This window comes from Sinohyriopsis cumingii, chromosome 9 (genome assembly GCF_028554795.1).
Source record: "Sinohyriopsis cumingii isolate HCF-2022 chromosome 9, ASM2855479v2, whole genome shotgun sequence".
NCBI classification, from domain to species: domain Eukaryota; kingdom Metazoa; phylum Mollusca; class Bivalvia; order Unionida; family Unionidae; genus Sinohyriopsis; species Sinohyriopsis cumingii.
Window position 1 is genome coordinate 10574652 of NC_142969.1, and position 9476 is coordinate 10584127.

General features: G+C 30.4%; 1 long non-coding RNA gene across 1 annotated transcript; it reads right to left on the minus strand.

The window, feature by feature from the left end:
- Positions 1 to 364: 364 nt before the first annotated feature.
- LOC149791255 (uncharacterized) lies at positions 365 to 3467 on the minus strand. Its single transcript, XR_016423168.1, has 3 exons — positions 3329 to 3467; positions 2215 to 2355; positions 365 to 527 (listed from the first exon to the last, which is right to left on the minus strand). It is a non-coding gene; the product is annotated as an uncharacterized LOC149791255 (long non-coding RNA).
- Positions 3468 to 9476: the final 6009 nt, after the last annotated feature.

Consider the following 9476-nt stretch of genomic DNA (forward strand, 5'->3'; position numbering starts at 1 on the left):
GCTACGTAAATTTAGGTTACTTTAGGTATGATGGGACTTGTTGATAATTTGGTCGTAGCCGTCCAGAACAAATGTCATTGCTGACACTTTTAACTCAGATTACGTATGGAAACGTTGCTGCTAATACACGCGAAAAACTCATTTGAACAGACTTTTTGATGCACATGAAAATGATAGATAGATATATATATAGATAGATAGATACCTTGATATATATATATATATATATATATATATATATATATATATATAGATCGATAGATAAGTAGATAGATAGATACATAGATGGATGGATGGATGGATAGATAGATGGACAGATAGATAGATAAATACCTTGATAGATAGATAGATAACTAGATATATAGATATTTAAATAACGCATTTATTTAGCAATATGCAAAGTACATTATGCAATTATAGCTCAGTCTTTTAATGGTGGCAATGGCAGACACCAGCATGGTCACAATGTCCCGGTGTTCCGTCTGCGCATGTGCAGGCTCCATGTTCACCACATGTTTGACGACGACCTAAACATAATGTAGTTTTGATAGCACATCGTATTAGGGTTTTATTATTTATTATTATACACCAGATTATTACAAATCAATTGAATTACTTCTAAAATCCGATCTTAAATACTGAATAATGATTGAAAACTAATCATATTTTCTATATGCAGTGGATGACTATAGAAAAAGACACAAATAATACATTTAGAATTGGATTGCATTCATATATTAAGAAATAATAAAGCAGCTCAACTAGTTAATACTTAATGCAGACATACACTATTACTTGAATCATATATATTATATTCAGTTTTCTGCAATTTTGAAAAAATCTATTGTTCAGATGAGACGAGAATATCTCACATGGGGCAGTATTTGGCAATACCTTTGACGCAACGTATCAACAATTATCGTATCTGTTACTGATTAAATTGCTTGAAATGAATACAAGTAACATTCTTCATCAGTAAGGACATTCCAGAAAAAAAATCAGAAAATGAGAATGGATGATTTTCCTTAGAACTACAAATAGGATGCATATTAGCTGATTGTTTCAATCCTTCTAGTGAAACATTGGAGAGATCACAAAGGTTGCACATGTTTATATCTGTATCTTTTCTGTTCCTCCATTGCTCGAGTGTATCATGTTTGACAGTAGTCTAAAGGTAGATTTGTACAATGACAAAGGTCATAAATGCAAGGCCAAATGGGGCACTATTTTTGTCTCAGTTTGATCACATCCGTGGGAGGTTTGCACTTTTTCAAGGTAAGGCATATTTATATTTTCTGTATTTCTATCAACAATGAAGAATACCTTCAAAATTTGGTGGCATTTGCTTCAGTGTGGTTTCCTCAAAGATCAACGTATCCTATATAACAGCCGTCTAGGGGCATAATTGTGCTATTGAAAAGTCACAAATGTAAGGTCTAAATTCAAGGATTCACTTGCTATAATCACGAAAAGGAGGTCGGGTAAGTTTTCGATTACAGGTTCTTTTGAATAATTTTGATACATTGATCAAACCAATATTATTATACTTTGCTTAAATCCGTGGATCTGAGTTTACTCCTAAAATTGAGAAAGTACAAAATCGAGTGTGTACAAAATTCTAAAATCTCTGTGAAATCTAATTCTGTTCTGGTCATAGGAAAATGTGAACTACATGCTCTGTGTTGAAATGTTTCATACCAAGCGCAATGTTTTAGATTAAATTGATAGAAAATGTCGGTCTTGAAATTAGGTTCAATATTGTCATTGCAAAAACTTAGATGATACAGGGAGGTCAAATTAGGTGCCAAACATTAAATGTCTACTGTCGAGGAGATTGCTTGGAAATGCTTAGTACGCATATAATGTTGGAAATATAATATCCAATTTACAAATTATCACACCTTTATTATGCTTGGATTTTTTCTTACATGCTGTTCAAATCGTCACTATACTAATTAAGTTCATCTAAACTTGCCTCAATTTCTTGTCATATTATAGCAATAAGAATTTAAAAAATTGATTTGTATCAAAATGAATTTGCAAAGAAATCGAAAGCTGTGCAACGAAGTGAAACAATAATATGACTAATATGGCTCATAGATGCACACTTAATAAAGATATATATATATATATATATATATATATATATATATATATAGAGAGAGAGAGAGAGAGAGAGAGAGAGAGAGAGAGAGGGAAAGAGAGAATACCCACCAACACCAGCAAGGAGATCACCTAGGCTAGGAAGATGAAAGCAGTGGCAGGTGCCATCTCTGCATTGATGGCCGACATGAAGAAAGCAGTGATGTGCGCAGTCGGCATCAGTCGTGCACTGGAACTGCGCAAAGGTCAGCGCTAATAATAATAATAATAACAATATTAATACCAACGTTACGAATCATATTTGGGGAAATATGACAAATTGTTGAATATCTAGAGCCGAAAGGTGTGATAAAAGCAAAGTGAGCAACACACTCTTTTCCGATTACTTCTCCATCCTCTCTTTATTCTAATTTTTCTGGTTTATTCAAAGTTATAAGAGACACTAGGAACGGCTACTAAAATGTATGAATGACATGCCTCATGATACACTATTTATCTCAAATTATTCGTCACGTTATTAAACGATTATTACGAATCGTAACACAGTATTCAAACAAAAAACTATATTGTGAATTTTATTGCTGTCATCGACATAAACCATATAGAAAATTTCTTGCAAATTTGTTCTTGCCATTAATTAATAAAATGACTCTGATCGCGTTAGACTTTAAAATTGCATTATTGCTCTCAGACAACTAGCGTGGAGTGATTCGAGTGATAATTTTGCGTCATTTGCACCCTCAATGAATTACGAAAACTGACATATGTCTCTAGATTATTTCTGCATAGATATCGGTTGTATATGGTAATACTTTCTACCATATTTTGGAATTTCCGTCTTGGCCAAAGTTAATAACGATTTCCTTTTTTAATATCATATAGCTATAATGTTCAGTTCTGAGACTGTGCATGGGAGTGTGCATTGTCGTAAGGTAAGCGAGACATGCATGCAATTTAAAGAAGTTTTTACTCTCTTGTACAGATTAAAGGTAGGAGGATTTATGCGACATAATGTAGGCATGTGTGAATGGCCATGATTAGCAAGTTTTGGTATTTTGTAAAAATGTGGCGACAAAACAAATGTTGAAATATTTTATAATAGGTTATCGTTTGTCAACATTATTTAACAACTCTCATATGATGCAAGCAGTAGAGCAACATAAAATAACATCTGCACCAATTAAGTTTCAAGTATCACAAGTAGATCAAAGGGTAAAATTCTTACCAACAAAGGAGAGGAGCAGCAGCCCAATCGTGAGTTTCATTTTACAACAATGTCGTCGTACAAGTCTGGTGTATTTTGTCTGATCTAGCGGCTCCTTTATATACTTATTGATTAATACACCTGTTGCTCTCACAGAAACGGTCGTGATTACTGATATGACACAATATTGTTATCTTTGCTCAGGTCAAGGCTTTTCGAAAGGTGGAACACCTATATTCACGAATTTGTGCGTAGCAAATTTTGTCGCAAGATAAAGATTTCAGCAACTTTTCATTTGTTTTAGTAAATATGTGTAATGTAAGAAATAAGCTTTGATTTTGTTACATAAACATCATACACTGCCATCTTAAAGATAACGAGTACACCTTGAGAAATTACACTGTTATATCCATATATCGCTTTAATAAGATGTACAAAATGTTTTATGCTAAATTGATATCATGTCAAGAGCGATATCATTATAAGCGGAGTTCACGTTGATTTTTCATATTTCTAAGACCAATTTATTGATACCATATATTTCTGATCAACAGTTGACTTACTGAATTGAGCGTACTAGAGAATTACAGGTTACTCTCTGATTGTCATAGGTAACCATATGTATATGTACCTGTCAATATCGTTGACGTTGGCCGTAAATGTAGTCAAACACTATACTGGTATGATTTATATCAGAACTCGTATATAATGTGAAACAATTTTCAAGAAGACGACAATACACATTTGTATAAATTTATCTTATCATGAAGAAAAAAAATGACAAATCAGCTAGTTATATCATCTGATGAATATATAAACAAACCTGTATATGTATTACACCATGAATCATAGAAATCACCATGAATCATAGAAATCACCATGAATCATAGAAATCACTAAGAATCATACAAATCACTATGAATCATACAAATCACCATGAATCATGCAAATCACTATGAATCATACAAATCACTATGAATCAGACAAATCACCATGAATCATAGAAATCACCATGAACCATAGAAATCACCATGAATCATAGAAATCACCATGAATCATATAAATCACCATGAATCAGACAAATCACCATGAATCATAGAAATTACCATGAATCATAGAAATCACCATGAATCAGACAACTCACCATGAATCATAGAAATCACTAAGAATCATACAAATCACTATGAATCATACAAATCACCATGAATCATACAAATCACTATGAATCATACAAATCACTATGAATCATAGAAATCACTATGAATCATAGACATCACTATGAATCATACAAATCACTATGAATCATAGAAATCACTAAGAATCATACAAATCACTATGAATCATAGAAATCACTATGAATCATAGAAATCACTATGAATCATACAAATCACCATGAATCATAGACATCACCATGAATCAGACAAATCACTATGAATAATAGAAATCACCATGAATCATACAAATCACTATGAATCAGACAAATCACTATGAATCAGACAAATCACTATGAATCATAGAAATCACTATGAATCATACAAATCACTATGAATCATAGAAATCACTAAGAATCATAACAATCACTATGAATCATAGAAATCACTATGAATCATAGAAATCACAAAGAATCATGCAAATCACCATGAATCAGACAAATCACTATGAAGCATAGAAATCACTATGAATCATAGACATCACTATGAATCATAGAAATCACTATGAATCATATAAATCACCATGAATCATACAAATCACTATGAATCATAGAAATCACTATGAATCATAGAAATCACTAGGAATCATACAAATCACTATGAATCATAGAAATCACTATGAATCATACAAATCACTATGAATCATAGAAATCACTAAGAATCATATAAATCACTATGAATCATAGAAACAACTAAGAATCATACAAATCACTATGAATCATACAAATCACCATGAATCAGACAAATCACTATGAATCATAGAAATCACTATGAATCATAGACATCACTATGAATCATAGAAATCACTATGAATCATACAAATCACTATGAATCATACAAATCACTATGAATCATAGAAATCACTATGAATCATAGAAATCACTAAGAATCATACAAAACACTATGAATCATACAAATCACCATGAATTATACAAATCACTATGAATCATACAAATCACTATGAATCATAGAAATCACTATGAATCATAGACATCACTATGAATCATAGAAATCACTATGAATCATAGAAATCACTATGAATCATAGACATCACTATGAATCATAGAAATCACTATGAATCATAAAAATCACCATGAATCATAGACATCACTATGAATCATAGAAATCACTATGAATCATACAAATCACTATGAATCATACAAATCACTATGAATCATAGAAATCACTATGAATCATAGAAATCACTATGAATCATACAAATCACTATGAATCATACAAATCACCATGAATCATAGAAATCACCATGAATCATAGAAATCACCATGAATCATAGAAATCACCATGAATCAGACAACTCACCATGAATCATAGAAATCACTAAGAATCATACAAATCACCATGAATCATACAAATCACCATGAATCATACAAATCACTATGAATCATACAAATCTCTATGAATCATAGAAATCACTAAGAATCAAACAAATCACTATGAATCATACAAATCACTATGAATCATAGAAATCACTATGAATCATAGACATCACTATGAATCATACAAATCACTATGAATCATAGAAATCACTAAGAATCATACAAATCACTATGAATCATAGAAATCACTATGAATCATAGAAATCACTATGAATCATACAAATCACCATGAATCATAGACATCACCATGAATCAGACAAATCACTATGAATCATAGAAATCACAATGAATCATACAAATCACTATGAATCAGACAAATCACTATGAATCATAGAAATCACTATGAATCATACAAATCACTATGAATCATAGAAATCACTATGAATCATAGAAATCACTAAGAATCATACAAATCACCATGAATCAGAGAAATCACTATGAATCATAGAAATCACTATGAATCATAGACATCACTATCAATCATAGAAATCATACGAATCATACAAATCACTATGAATCATAGAAATCACTATGAATCATAGAAATCACTAAGAATCATACAAATCACTATGAATAATAGAAATCACTATGAATCATACAAATCACTATGAATCATAGAAATCACTAAGAATCATACAAATCACTATGAATCATACAAATGACCATGAATCAGACAAATCACTATGAATCATAGAAATCTCTATGAATCATAGACATCACTATGAATCATAGAAATCACTATGAATCATACAAATCACTATGAATCATACAAATCACTATGAATCATAGAAATCACTATGAATCATAGAAATCACTAAGAATCATACAAATCACTATGAATCATACAAATCACCATGAATCATACAAATCGCTATGAATCATACAAATCACTATGAATCATAGAAATCACTATGAATCATAGAAATCACTATGAATCATAGACATCACTATGAATCATAGAAATCACTATGAATCATAGACATCACTATGAATCATAGAAATCACTATGAATCATAGAAATCACCATGAATCATAGAAATCACCATGAATCATAGAAATCACCATGAATCAGACAACTCACCATGAATCATAGAAATCACTAAGAATCATACAAATCACCATGAATCATACAAATCACCATGAATCATACAAATCACTATGAATCATACAAATCTCTATGAATCATAGAAATCACTAAGAATCAAACAAATCACTATGAATCATACAAATCACTATGAATCATAGAAATCACTATGAATCATAGACATCACTATGAATCATACAAATCACTATGAATCATAGAAATCACTAAGAATCATACAAATCACTATGAATCATAGAAATCACTATGAATCATAGAAATCACTATGAATCATACAAATCACCATGAATCATAGACATCACCATGAATCAGACAAATCACTATGAATCATAGAAATCACAATGAATCATACAAATCACTATGAATCAGACAAATCACTATGAATCATAGAAATCACTATGAATCATACAAATCACTATGAATCATAGAAATCACTATGAATCATAGAAATCACTAAGAATCATACAAATCACCATGAATCAGAGAAATCACTATGAATCATAGAAATCACTATGAATCATAGACATCACTATCAATCATAGAAATCATACGAATCATACAAATCACTATGAATCATAGAAATCACTATGAATCATAGAAATCACTAAGAATCATACAAATCACTATGAATCATACAAATCACCATGAATCATAGAAATCACTATGAATCATAGAAATCACTATGAATCATAGACATCACTATGAATCATAGAAATCACTATGAATCATAGACATCACTATGAATCATAGAAATCACTATGAATCATAGAAATCACCATGAATCATAGAAATCACCATGAATCATAGAAATCACCATGAATCAGACAACTCACCATGAATCATAGAAATCACTAAGAATCATACAAATCACCATGAATCATACAAATCACCATGAATCATACAAATCACTATGAATCATACAAATCTCTATGAATCATAGAAATCACTAAGAATCAAACAAATCACTATGAATCATACAAATCACTATGAATCATAGAAATCACTATGAATCATAGACATCACTATGAATCATACAAATCACTATGAATCATAGAAATCACTAAGAATCATACAAATCACTATGAATCATAGAAATCACTATGAATCATAGAAATCACTATGAATCATACAAATCACCATGAATCATAGACATCACCATGAATCAGACAAATCACTATGAATCATAGAAATCACAATGAATCATACAAATCACTATGAATCAGACAAATCACTATGAATCATAGAAATCACTATGAATCATACAAATCACTATGAATCATAGAAATCACTATGAATCATAGAAATCACTAAGAATCATACAAATCACCATGAATCAGAGAAATCACTATGAATCATAGAAATCACTATGAATCATAGACATCACTATCAATCATAGAAATCATACGAATCATACAAATCACTATGAATCATAGAAATCACTATGAATCATAGAAATCACTAAGAATCATACAAATCACTATGAATAATAGAAATCACTATGAATCATACAAATCACTATGAATCATAGAAATCACTAAGAATCATACAAATCACTATGAATCATACAAATGACCAGGAATCAGACAAATCACTATGAATCATAGAAATCTCTATGAATCATAGACATCACTATGAATCATAGAAATCACTATGAATCATACAAATCACTATGAATCATACAAATCACTATGAATCATAGAAATCACTATGAATCATAGAAATCACTAAGAATCATACAAATCACTATGAATCATACAAATCACCATGAATCATACAAATCGCTATGAATCATACAAATCACTATGAATCATAGAAATCACTATGAATCATAGAAATCACTATGAATCATAGACATCACTATGAATCATAGAAATCACTATGAATCATAGACATCACTATGAATCATAGAAATCACTATGAATCATAGAAATCACTATGAGTCATAGACATCACTATGAATCATAGAAATCACTATGAATCATGCAAATCACTATGAATCATAGACATCACTATGAATCATAGAAATCACTATGAATCATAGAAATCACTATGAATCATGCAAATCACTATGAATCACAGAAATCACTATGAATCATACAACTCACTATGAATCATATAAATCACTATGAATCATACAAATCACTATGAATCATACAAATCACTATGAATCATAGAAATCACTATGAATCATAGAAATCACTATGAATCATACAAATCACTATGAATCATAGAAATCACTAAGAATCATACAAGTCACTATGAATCATACAAATCACTATGAATCATACAAATCACCATGAATCAGACAAATCACTATGAATCATACAACTCACTATGAATCATATAAATCACTATGAATCATACAAATCACTATGAATCATAGAAATCACTAAGAATCATACAAATCACTATGAATAATAGAAATCACTATGAATCATACAAATCACTATGAATCATAG